The sequence below is a fragment of the Rosa chinensis genome, chromosome 4, assembly GCF_002994745.2.
Source record: "Rosa chinensis cultivar Old Blush chromosome 4, RchiOBHm-V2, whole genome shotgun sequence".
Lineage (NCBI taxonomy): Eukaryota > Viridiplantae > Streptophyta > Magnoliopsida > Rosales > Rosaceae > Rosa > Rosa chinensis.
This window is the reverse complement of record NC_037091.1, coordinates 5771129-5785000: the sequence shown is the minus strand read 5'-3', so window position 1 is coordinate 5785000 and position 13872 is coordinate 5771129. Positions and strand designations below refer to the sequence as shown.

At 39.0% G+C, this 13872-nt stretch overlaps 1 long non-coding RNA gene across 3 annotated transcripts; it reads left to right on the top strand.

Annotated features, from left to right (window-relative positions):
• Positions 1–9958: 9958 nt before the first annotated feature.
• Positions 9959–13118, top strand: LOC112200587. Of its 3 annotated transcripts, XR_002936377.2 has the most exons (6): positions 9959–10048; positions 10922–10954; positions 11175–11289; positions 12045–12140; positions 12309–12394; positions 12857–13118. It is a non-coding gene; the product is annotated as an uncharacterized LOC112200587 (long non-coding RNA). The 3 variants fall into 3 exon arrangements; XR_002936378.2 differs by lacking the exon at positions 12045–12140; XR_005810263.1 differs by lacking the exon at positions 10922–10954 and having other exon boundaries at positions 9995–10048.
• The last annotated feature ends 754 nt before the right edge of the window (positions 13119–13872 follow it).

Genomic DNA, 13872 nt, shown 5'->3' with positions numbered 1-13872 from the left:
CCACGAAGCTCTAGGGTTTGCAGAGAGAAACCCTAATCTTCAACAACATGATTAAATTAGGAAATTTTGAATAAAATTTTTGAAATTAAATAAAAGTTTTTTGAATTTCACTCGTTGCTTCAACTGCCCCCTACCACAAAGCACTAGGGTTTGCGGAGAGAAACCCTATTCTTCAACAACGTGATTAGATTAGGAAATTTTAGATAAATAAATGAAATTAAATAAAATCAATTCAAATTTCCTTTATTATTACTGCCATTATGAAAAGAATTTTCACACTGCTAATTTTGATCCAGTTGAATCTTCGTTGGAATTCTTAGGTTCACCCCTAGGGTCAACGAGCATATTCACCCCACTGTCGATTAACATACTTTTACTTAATAAATTTATAATCCAACAATCCATATCTTAAATAGCCTTTAAAGATCATCTCTGTAAAAAATCAATGAATCGGAAATCGTTTAACTATCTAATTGAATCAAACAAATGGATTGTTCTAATAACACTTAACACTATTATGATGAACAGTCCATGTATTTCATATAAATGAATAACTAAAAGGTCTTCAATTTGATTGATTTTTTACAGAGCTAATTTTTGTATTACGCTATACAACATGAATGGTTGGATTAGAAAATTATAAAGTTATTATGCATTAATCGCAAGAAATGGTGAATATGCTCATTCACCCAAGGGGTGAACCTAAGAATTGTCCTTTAGTTTATGGCTAAGAATGATTACCACTTGACTAGTCTGAACCTGGTGATAACCTTTTAGCCAATAAAATTATTTTAGCTTGGCCGGCCATTTTTAACATACCTCTTCATTACTTGTCCTTATCTTAGTTTTGAATTTATATAATTTTTTGAATAAAAAAGATTCTCTTAGAAACAACAAAACCAAAAAATGCAAACAAAAGATAAATAAAATTAAGCTAAGCCAATTGAATAAAAAATCAAGATGCACAATGGGTGTCCAATTGCAAGTAGGGTAAGGGTCTCGAAACTGCATTTGGCATTGTTTGGTCTTCAACTTTTTTATTTTTAAGACTTTGGGAGAGCATTAGAAGATTCTCCTCTTCTATAGTTGCTTAATCTTTATCAAACCAAGAACTTATAGGACTTATGTCAGCCTGAGTATAGGTACAATGCCCAAGGGGTTTTGCATTTTCCTAAACACCTCAACATAGCTTAATTTCAACACTAGTTTCTACAAAAACATAATCTATTTTATCAGTGTCTATGCACTCTCCAACTATCTCTTGTTCCTTTATAACAATGTTTTCGCCTTGCTACGTACTTGAGCAAGAATCTCAAAACTATTAGTAGCGAAAACATTTATAAATAATACCAAAAAATGAAAAATGAAAAATGAATATTTTTAATTAACAAAATAACAGAGAGCTTCATCTCACTATCTAATTTAGCAGCCATATAGCTAAAAGTTAAAATAATTTGCCTACTAAAGTTCCTCTTAATTAGTTCCCATTACTTGAAGCTTTGAGGTTTTTCATCAGAAAAGTTGTCGGGTAGAAGGCAGCAGCCTCTATGATCTTACCTTAGTTTTGATTAATTAAAAAGGATGTTAAACAATGTTTCAGTTAAGTTATCTTTATATTAACTTTTAATATATGTCATACATAAAAAATGTATACATGGCATTAACCTTTTTTTGGTTACTGTATCACCAAGAATGAGCGGCTGATTATTAACTGTTAACCATTGATTGTTAATTGTTACTTTATTAGCAGTGGAAACATATATAAATAAGACGAAACAATTAAAAATGTGTTTAAGGATATCTCTATTTGTGTTTAATCCAAACTCTAGGTTACTTGACCTAGTGGTAATAGGGTTCAATTAGAAGAATCTAGAGATTCTCTTTCCTTGTATGATTCTAACTTTATGCATTGTAATCCTTTATATAAAGAGGCCCTTATTATCAATGAGAATACGCAGCAAATTTCTCTCAATTTTTGATTCCCTAAAACACGTTATCAGCACGAGCCCTAACCCTGAAACCCTAAATTCGTAACCTTCAAATATCAAAAACCACCGCCGCCTACCTTGAAGCCCTCAATCCCAAGAACCCAGAACCGGCGGCACCACCCCCAAAACCGGCCGGAATCAACTTGAACCGGCCACCGGAAGTGTTCAAACCGGCCTCCCAAGAAAATCCAAAGATCTCCTGTGTGGTTCACCATCTTCCTGTCCACCTTTCATTGCCACCTTTTGTCAGTAGCTGCACCTCGTCCCCAGAATCCGGAACCTGAAAAATCACCACCTGAACCGGTCAAAATTCAACCGAACCGGCCACCGGAGTCCACCTGACCTGAACCGGCAAAAAGAGAAAAAAGAAAAGAAAAAAGGAAGAGATCCTATGCAGCCCAAGCCCAACTGCTGCAGCCCACAGTCGAGCCCACGTGCATCAGCCCAAGCCGCCAAGGCCTACTGCCACGTCAGCACCCCGGTCAACGGCCAGTCAACGCCGGTCAACCCTTCGGTCAACGGCCAGTCAACGCCGGTCAACACTTTTCCGGCGACTTTCCCGCCCACTTTTCCGGCGACATTTTTCCGGCCAACTTTTCCGGCCAATTTTTAAGGTAATTTTTTCTAAAAGTTCCTGTTTTTGAAGTTTTTTTTTTTTATTTCTTCTTCTTTTCTCGGGGACTTCCAACATCCCTTCTTCTACCCCCCTTTCTTCTTCATAGGGGAGACCAAAAGCCGAACTGTGGGGGTTCGTGCTCATTCCAAGCTTGGAGCTTGTAGAGTCCTCCAAACTTAGAGTTTGTTGAGAAGAAAACGATCGACCACATACATCATTATTTCGATCTAATCCAAAACCCCTCTTGGAATCGGATTTTCTTGGAAGCGACTACGCTCAGAAAAATCCCTAATTTCTTGGAAGCGACTACGCTCAGAAATTTAATAGTTTTTCGTGGTAGCCTTTTTCACTCCGAAACTAACCCTAATCTTGTGTTGTTTTTCAGGATGAGTTACCTGAACAAGCTGAACTTTGTTCCACTAGAGACAACTGGCGCAGGATACCATAGGTGGGTCCGAGATGTGCGCCAACATCTTAAGGCTGATGGACTTCTGGAAGCCATCCAAGAGCCTAGTCAGAACGTGCTCTCCATTGAGCAAGCTACTGCTTTTGAAGCAAATCAAGCTAAAGCCATCATTCTCATGACAAGGCACATGAATGACGCGCTCCAAAGTGAATACCTCAATGAGGAAGACCCAAGAAAGCTATGGGTTGAACTTGAGCAGCAATTTGGCAACGTTCGTGACTCCTTGCTTCCTGATTTAGAAGTACGATGGCATAGCCTCCGCTTCTGTGATTTCAAGTCTGTGCTTGATTATAACTCGGAAGCTCTTCGTATCAAGTCTCTGATGGAGTTTTGTGGCCAAACCATAACTGATACGATGTTGATCGAGAAGACTCTCTCTACCTTCCCCGTCTCTGCCCTGATGATTTCAAAGAATTATCGGATTGATGTGAAAGCAGGACGTATCACGAGGTTTCATGAGCTTATTGGCGCCATGAACATAGCTGAAAAGCACGACAACATACTTGTGAAGAAATATAATGCTAGACCCGTGGGAACTAAGTCTATTCCGGAGTCTAACTATAGTCGTGCCCCCAAGGGAGGACGCAAGGAGTGAAACCCTAAGAGTAGGGACAATTCTGGACGCTCTGGTCCATATTCTCGCCCTAAAGAGGAAGGAAATCGCCAAGAAAGGTGTGCACGGAACCATGGAGGTCAACGTGTGAAGAGAGAGAGAGGCGGAGCCTCCGGCTATGGTGGAGACGCCACCAAGAATAATAGTCGTCCAACACATGCACCAAAAGCATCTCAATCAAGGGAGCCTGACCATAAAGATGTTTGTCTTCGATGTGGATCAAGTAGACATTGGGCAAGGAAGTGTACTGCATCCCAGAACGTTGCCAACGCATACAAGATGTATCGTGAAGCAAGGGAGGCAAATTACATGGAACAAGAAGATCAAGATGGAGATCTCGATCTACGGGTGGAAGACTACAAGGATCAAGACCCAGAAACTGGCTATTTTGATTAAGTCTTTTTATTTTCCAAGAGATGTAGGCAATTGCCATATTACTTTTATAGTAGATGCCAATGATATTAGTCTTTCTTCAAAGTAGGCATACTCAATGTAAAAGTGATGTCCAGAAAGGTTTTGAGATAAGTGGTACTTAAGCGAGCTTTGCTCCACCGACATCTCTCTACTCACCTGGTCACATTTACATTGGAATTACCGAAAGAAGTTAGACGACTACCATTGTTTTGCATTAACTAGTTTATTGGATTAGATTTTCTTTGGTTAAGAGAAACGATGATGTAATTCCGTTTGGCTTATTAATAAAAGTTGAGTTCTTTTCTTTATGACTCCTTTTTAATTATGAGCTTTTCTTTTAGGAATGGATGGACTTCAATGTCTTGCGGATAGTGCGACTACGCACACCATTCTACGACATAGGCAATTATTTTTAGAGATGTTGCCTATATATTCATCTGTGACTACGATGGCTGGGCCATCAAGTTTAGTTCAAGGACATGGAATGGCCCAATTCCTTTTGCCCAATGGCGCGCACCTTGAATAAAGTCACTGAAGCTCTCTACGCTCCTAAGGCAAATCGAACCTTATTAAGCTTTAAAGATATTAGAGCCAACGGATTCCAAGCAGAAACGCATAGTAAGAACGAAATAGAATTCCTTTGCATTACCTCTAATGATTGCGGACGAAAGCGCATCTTAGAGAAGCTTATGTGTCAATCTAGTGGACTTTATGTCACTACAATTCGAACAATTGAATCCAATAATGTCATAAGAGAAGATCTCTTGGATTCTGACACATATTGGCTTTGGCATGACCGACTAGGACATCCTGGTCGTGATATGATGCTCCATATACTTAAGACTTCACATGGGCATCCCTTTTTCAGAGTGAGAAGAAGTAAGAATCAAAAATTGATTTCAGGACTTAGCAAGACCGCGAAAATTGCAGCTTCTGGCGCTGCTGCTGTCTTGGGCCTCCGAAAGGCCGCCCCTGTCCCTAGTGATGACTCCATAAATGGCGCAAACCATGCGCATGATGCCATGGTTGCTCTTCCTGGTGGCCATGACGCCACACAAACCAATTTCCATGGCTCTAACGCCATAATGGGAGATGTAGTCACACACTTTGCTTCTAATAGCGCTACAGACGCTCAGGCCCAACCAAAATCCTCATTGGTTGCTTCTAAGGCCCCTCGCTCATTTTGTAAAGCCTGTTCCTTCGGGAAATTAGGATCGAGACCGTCCTACACAAAGGATCCAAAAATACTCATTCCGTTCTTACAGAGAATCCAAGGGGATATCTGTGGACCAATTCAACCATCATGCGGACCTTTTAAATACTTTATGGTATTGGTTGATGCGTCGACACGCTGGTCACATGTCGCGCTATTGTCCACTCGAAATGCTGCTTATGCTAAACTCCTCGCCCAGATTATCCGTCTACGGGTTCACTACCCTGACCACCCTATTAAGTCCATTCGACTTGATAATGCTGGGGAGTTTACATCGAAAACGTTCGATGACTATTGCATGTCACTAGGGATTGATGTAGAGCATCCAGTTCCCCATGTTCATACCCAAAATGGTCTCGCAGAAGCCGCTATCAAATGACTGCAAATGATAGCGTGGACATTGGTTATGCTCACCAATCTCTCTGTTTCTGCTTGGGGATATACAATATTGCATGCAGCGACACTCATTCGTCTACGACCCACTGCAATCCAATCTTACTCTGCGTTACAGCTAGTGACTGGGTACGAGCCTGATATCTCGTATTTACGCATTTTTGGGTGTGCCATCTATGTGCCTATTACGCCGCCACAGCGTACTAAGATGGGTCCACAACGACGAATGGGCATCTATGTTGGCTTTGAATCTCCAACTATTGTCCACTATCTTGAACCCTTGACAGGCGATCTCTTTACCGCTAGATTTGCGGATTGTCACTTTGATGAGACAGTCTTCCCATCGTTAAGGGGAGATAAGAACACAGATGTTCAACAGGAACGACAGGAATTGTCGTGGTCTGTCCCCACTATGTCTCATCTCGATCCCTGTACCGCACAGTCCGAACTTGAAGTACGAAGAATAATCGATCTCCAGAACGTAGCAGACACTCTGCCTGATGCATGCGTTTTATTGCCAAAGTGAAGAGATCACACATACCTACTGCAAACGTGCCTGCAAGGATCGATGTCCCAAATACTGGACATCACGCCACTCCGGTGACATTAGGGGATGGCGCCATTGCCCAACATGGCAATGATGTGGCATCTATGGCCGCAGGTCCCGCAAGGAAGCGCGGTAGACCAATTGGTTCGAAGGATACTCGCCCTAGAAAGAAAGCGAATAAGGCACAGACAAATCCTTTGATCATCGATATTCATAATCCGTCCCATGAGAATGTTCCGGATTACGGTTATGTCCAAGAGACATCATTGGGGGACGCCTCAATGTCAGAACCTATCCATGAGAACATAGAGATCTTTGTAAATTACACTAGTGTACATGGGACGTGGGAAAGAAACTCCATCATCATTGATGATGTATTCGCGTATTCAGTGGCGGGTGAGATTATTGAGACCGATGACATCGAACCACGCTCCGTTGATGAATGTCAACGTAGAGCTGATTGGCCAAAATGGAAAGATGCGATCCAGGCAGAACTTGATTCTCTAGCGAAAAGAAAGGTATGAACTAGATGATGGTTTTTATTTAGTTTTGTTCAAAAATAACCTAGCCATTCCTTGAATGGCTAAGTACTTGAACCTAGGTGTCATTATCGGTCGGGCCTAGTCAAAGTCAACAAAATTTAGGGCCGGATTAGGCTAGATCAAGACTTAAATATGATAACCCTTACCCATCTATTAGGGCCGAGCCAGCCTTCTGAATAGGGCCGAATATGGTCTTACTTTGTTTAACAAAATGAAATACTTTTTTTTTTCCTATTTAATATAGAGAAAAATATACAAACAGCACCCGAACTTAAGCCCATTCTAAACATTAGTACCTAACCATGCAAAACTACAACTTTGGTACTTGAAGTTTGAAGCTCGACCCAACATTCATACACGCCATCCATGATGGTGTTAACTAACAATCCACGTGCTAAATTTGGATGGGTATTTGGGTCATTTCGTTACCCATACCTTATCTTTTGCAGATCTCTTCTTCTTCCCATCGTCTCCTTCATTTGGGTTTGTTAACTTGTGATTGGAAAATGGATTTGAGCCTATGTTCTGTCCCTGACCTTGAAAATTACTCCACTGCTAACAATCCTCTCCGTCTCTCTCCTCTTTTTCATGGTATGAACTCAATTGTCAACTTCAACTGGTAAGTCTCCCTTTCTTCTCAAATCGTGAGCTTAAATTCCGAACCAAATGCCAATATATCACTCATTGATATGACTAGCCTCCTTTTCCTCTCTACTTCCTTCCCCAGCCCCTATGTTTCTAACCTTTCATCCCTAGTCAACCTCCCTTAGATCTGAAACCTCTCATCAGTACTCCACCTCATCCCCCTTACTCATCACCCTCACAACAGAACACCCCCTCTCCTCTGCCCTCATCATCTCCTGCTTATCTATAGTTTAAGACGTTAAATTTCATCTTAAACTACCTTCATAAACAAGAACTTGATCAATTTGAGAGACAAGAACTCAACTCAACTCGGTGAAACCAAACAATGATATTTTTTTTTTTTTTTGTGAAGTTTTCTTTGTGTTAACAATGGAAAGGTGTTGTTGGTGTAAAAAAAAAAAGGTCTCATAATTGTTTTTAAGTAAAAAAAAAAAAAATTGGACCATATTACCCTTCAAAATATGCCACATGGTTAGCTAGTAAACGCCATCATGGATTATATGTATGAATGTTGGGTCGAGTTAGAAACTCTGTGTACCAATGTGATAGTTTTGGATAGTCAGGTATGAAAGTTTAGAATGGGCCTTAGTTCGAGTACTGTTTGTATATTTTTCACTTTAATATATATATATATATATTTGAAATAAACTTAATAACATTTATAGATACTAGTTAGCCGGTGAGCTGTGACCTGTTGGTAAGTTATAATTCCAACATTGTAAAGGTCATAAATTCTATTCTCACTGACATATGTAAGAGTGGGGCGGGCTAAGGGTTTTTTTTTAAAAAAAATTATAGATACTAGTTAAGGTAGTTATATTCAATTAACTCTCTCCAAATCTCTCAAAATAAATTATTGTTTAACAAAGAAAATAAAACTTACGGAATTGCAAAGAGAAATATATATTAAAAAATAGAAAAATATAAAATCATTAGGACTCGATTTGGGCCGGGCTACGTGGGGCTTTATTTGCATAGCCCATACTCTACCCTATTTGAGAAAGGGTCGGGTCGGCCCACCCTAATGCAAGAGTCAGGCCTGACTTTGGCTGGGCTTAGGGCCCAAGGACCAAATGATGACCCTTACTGAACCCATAACTAATCTGCTTTGCTTTTCAATTTACAGGAATAGACCTTCACTACCAGGCCAGGCTGGTCAGCCACCAAACTAATGGCCCATATTTCCAATGTGTCCTTTCAAATGCCTGATGATTTCAAAGTTGACGATGACACAATAAATGAGGTATAGGATTTTTTGTTTTGTTTGGTCATTGACAAGATATATAGCGCTTCACTTATGAACAATGATCAAGATAATTGTTTGAATATGGATCTCATGTTGTGTGTGTTGGATGGACGCATACAGTTTGTGCCTAATGATGAAGTGCTCAGGGAAATTACTGCTCAAGGTAGGAAAAAATATAGTTTCTTTGACAAACTCCATGGATGGAAAATGTGAAAGCAAGCATGAAGAAAATGAAGAGTAGAGAGAACAAACAGATTTCTGTTATTGATTTTTGGACGTAATAAATTTATTACAGCTGTGTAGATATTTATAGTAAGAGATATAGCTAATCTAACGTACAGAAATATGACACTTGTCACTTATCTGGAAAATAGCTAACAACCAGTCTAACTAACTGTTCTTACTGCCTAAGCTACTTTATTTACACTAACACCCCCCTTCAGCTGGATGGGTGGTGAAACAACCATCAAGCTACTGCACAAGTATGAATGTTGAGGAGAGTAGAGGCCTTTAGTGAAAAGATCTGCAGGTTGTTCTTGAGTGGAGACAAACTGAAGTGTGATAGAACCCTCCTTGACTTTATCTCTAGTAAAGTGAATATCAACTTCAACGTGTTTCATCTTGGAATGATGTACTCGATTAGAAGCTAGTGCTAAGGCAGATATATTGTCACAATGCAATGTAGGTACTTGAGAAAGAGGAATTTGTAAATCAGTAAGTATGTGTTTGAGCCATTATAATTTTGATGTTGTGTCAGCCATGCTTCGATACTCGGCCTCAGTAGAAGACCTGGAGACAGCAGTTTGTTTCTTACTGCACCATGAAACTAGAGAATTATTAAGAAGAATAACAAATCTAGTTGTGGATTTTCTATCATTTCACTACTAAAAAAAATTGCAATTGCTTCGCTTTTTTACTTCGGCAACGGTTGCCGTCGCAATTGAGACCTTATTGCTACGGAAAATATTCCGTCGCGATTAAGTCTTATCATTTGCGACGGAAATTTTTTGCCGTAGTAACTTTATAATGAATTGCTACGCTTTTTCCTCTTGCCGTCGCAAAACTTGTTTCTATTTCCCTCACTAACATCCCGATCTGCAGCCCTAAATAACCTCTCTCACCCAATGCTCTATCTCTATCACGCCCAAACTCTCTCTGTCTCTCTTCTTGCCCAAGCTCGCCCATGCCAAGCGCTCTTGCTCTCTATCTCTATCGCTATCACGCCCAAACTCTCTCTCTGTCTCTCTTCTCACCCAAGCTTGCCCATGCCAAGCGCTCTCTCTCTCTCTATCTCTCTTGCCCAAGCTTCGTAGCGCCTTGAACAAGACATAGTCGAGGTCCGAAAGAATCGTCAGAGAGAATAAGGTGATTTTTTCGAAACTCTAAAAACCCCTAGATTTCTTTTAATATGAAGTTCTGTTGTACCCGACCGATTATGCAATTTTTTATCGCCAGTTGTCTCTCATATGCTGATCGATTGTGTTGATCTTTCATTTAATTTGGTATTTTGCGAATTTGATTTGATTTGGGTAGATTTCGTTTGGGTCTGTTTAGGGCTCAAGATCTAATTTTGATTTGGTTTTCTTTCTGGGTTTTCTAGCCAAAGGTCGATGAGATCTTTCCCCCTCCCTTAACTCCTCTTTCGCTCCGGTTCATTTTGCACTTGCTTCTTTATCAATTGGGTTACATTTTAATACACCACAGGTCATGGTTCTGAAGTTTCTTTTTAAAACTTAGAAGCATCTTTTAAGGCTAAAAATTAAGATCTTGACATGTTACACAGTTGTTTCAGTTGCGAATATAGATGCGTAGGTATAGTAATTCTTTCTGTTTGTTACTTTTTCCAGTGATGGTTTTGTAGGAGCTTTCTTTTGTTTCACTCAGTCCTCTCTCCCAACACACATTTTTGTATTCTTATGTTTCTTGCTAATTTCTGCTTTTCATTTCCTGCACGAGTAGAAATTTCATTGCTTGGATAGAGAAAGGTACAGTCCATTTATATGTGTGCCTTCTTGGAAAACAAGTATGAATGTATGAAATTTGTGTACAAACAGTAAAGGGTACAGTCCATTCATATACATTCATATAAACAAGTATTGCATGAAGAAACAGTTTCTTCTACCCTTTACTGTTTGTGCACAAAATATAATGCACATAATGCATTTATGTTTTCTGCTCTGCACCTGATAAATATAGGTGGTTATCTGATGCATTTTGTTCATCTTTTCTACTCTGCAGCTTTCGGGAAGAGAGTGGCGCCAGATTCTTGAGGTTGGTTTCTGTAAATTTCAATTATCATCTTTCAATTTTAGTCTTAAGAAGTTACTTTTCTGGATTGAATTGTTTTGAACGACCTTCATACATGCTAACCTACTACATCATAGTTTCACACTATTTATACTACGCATGACATCCAATAATCACTAACAGTGGCTGGTTGGCAACCAGACTGCTAATCTTAGAACTTTTTCCTGTCTGACGGAATGTGCAGAGTGGTTCCCTTTCCTTCGTCACGAACCATGACTCAATATTTGAGGTCGAGGCCTCAAGCTTCCAGCAAGTGATGATGTTTCTACTTCCATGGCCATCTAGCTGAGTGTTTTCAGGTTTTCTAGCATCTTTTTGTGAAAGATTCTTGATTCTCTTGAATTGATTCATGTGTCCAGGGTATATATACTTACCCTCATTGTCAACAGAATGGGAGATAACTAACTTAGTCTGAGAGATTTAGATTTTTGATACTTATCTTTAAGTGTCTATGGCTCTATGGCATCAAGCTTTCTAGGATAAGGTATAGAAAACACCCTTCCATAACATCCTCTTTCATTAGCTCGTTGAACTTTAGCACCTTTAGGTTGTTGGCCATCCGTTTTACCGTGGTAGATTATAACTGCAAACTTCTGTGTTTTGGATAAAAACCTGTATGTTCTACTCTGTAATTGCCTGTGCTTATCGCTAGGGGGTAAATCAAACAAGTTTATCTTTAGTTATAGTTTGAATGTCATGAACATGACACATAATGCAGACAATCTTAATTTCTGTAATTGTTTTCCTGTCTATGACATGCAAACTATATAGGTAATATGTGACTAAAGCTTTGACAATTGTGGTCCTCCAATTTTTTGTTTTTGTTTTTATGGTGATGTGTGTAAAAAAAAAAAAAGGCTAGCTTGGCTTAAAATCGTATAGCATATTGTTAAGGTCACTCTATAATTATCGTTGTTGTTTGATCGGTGGGTTTCACAAATTCAATGCGAAGTCAGGAATTGTTCTCTGTTGTTAACAGTTAAAAGGGTCTCTTAGAGTCCGGTTATAGGATGACATCTGCTGTTAACAATAGTAATTGACAATGTATGTGCAGAGCTTGCATGGAAAGGCAGCTTCATAATAAATATATTTTGTGCACAAACAGTAAAGGGTAGAAGAAACTGTTTCATATATTTTTCCCTTCTTAAAGGTAAAGTTGGTCTATATGAATGTATGAAATTTTGAATGAAATGTCACCAGATTGAACTTCAACTTCTCTCATAAATGACAGGATAAAGTGTTGTCAACCGTTGATACCTTTATTTTCTATATATAATCTAATATTACCCTATTAAACCTTTTGTCTATCTGTACGCAGGTAACGAGTGTTGGAATCAATACTGAATGGGGATTGTTGATGGCAAGTATATCTCTGAGGATACCTATAAAGAAACTCTTCTGCAGGTTCTTGCATTTTTTCTAGAATGTTGTTCTTTAATTTTGGAAAATCACTTACAACTGATTGCTATCTATTTGTGGTCTGAAAGTTATCTATACGGCTAGAGCTCTACTCTAGTAATATTCATATTGTTATCTCTCTGCTGCATACAAGTGATTATGATGGATGTAGGTAGGCTTTTACTATTCGTCACAATTGCTTGCATCTGTTATTCTATGGTAAATTAAATATAAAGCCTAAGGTCTATGATTTTAGTGCAGACAAGGTTGACATTGAAACTAAAACTGAAAGCGAAGAAGGCATGGTTCCAACTTCCTATATTAACATTAGGTTTCTTGTGTTTTTTGTGTTGTGCTTAATCATGTTTTCTGTAATGGTTTGCAAGCTCATTTTCTTCACTATTGCTTGAAGTAAATGATCTCTTACCATTCCTGTAAGAGTCTGATAGATTGTTCTTTGTTATGCAGATTTGTGTTCTTTCCAATTTCTGACCTGAAACTGTTGAGGATGCTAGCTAATGAAGGTCCTGCAGTGTTGTGTTCCTTGCAATCTCTGACCTGAAACTATTGAGGAAGCTAGCAAATGAAGGCGTTACAGTGTTGGGGTTGCCTTGACTAGTCTTTGTTTTTTTTTTTTTTTGGATTTGTGATTTTTGGTTGGTGTAAGAATGATAGATATTGTATTTTGATATTTGTCAATTTATAATATTTGTGGAACATGGTACTTGCTTTGGTGTGCAATTTTTTTTTTTTGGGTGTGCAATTCACCCTTTAAAAAAAAAAAACGAAATATCTATTTGCGACGGCAAATTACCCGTCGTAAATAGTTTAGCCATTGCGACGACAAGAGTTTTCCGTCGCAAATATTTTTTGCAACGTCATTTTACCGTCGCAAATGGATTTTGTGACGCCACCTATTGCAACGCCAATATTTCCGTCGCAAAAGGCTCAATTTTCCGTCGGGAAAAGTTTTTTCCGTCGCAAAAGCTCAATTTGCCGTCGCAAAATAGGCGTCGCAAAAGCAATTCTTTTTAGTAGTGTTTGGATCCCCTGCCCAATCAACATCATAGTAGGCTTGTAGACATATAGGCACAGTCGATGATTGTTTTCTGAACAAAATGCCATGATTCATAGTACCTTTGACATATCTAAGTATACGTTTAGCAGCATTGAGATGAACATCTGTAGGATTGTGTAAGAATTGACACACAGTATTGACACTATATGTAATGTCAGGTCGTGTAAAGGTCAAGTATTGCAAGCAACCAACTAAACTTCTGAAATGAGGAATATCACTAGAAGATAAAGGTGTACCAGCATCTTTGAGCAATTTGACTCCAGTTTGGCAGGGTGTAAGATGAGAATGACATGCATCCATTCCTGCCTTGTGTAACAAGTCTTTAGCATATTTATGTTGAGAAAGAAAGAGACCCTCTGCAACATATTGAATTTCTAAACCAAGAAAGAAGTGCAAATCCCCCAAG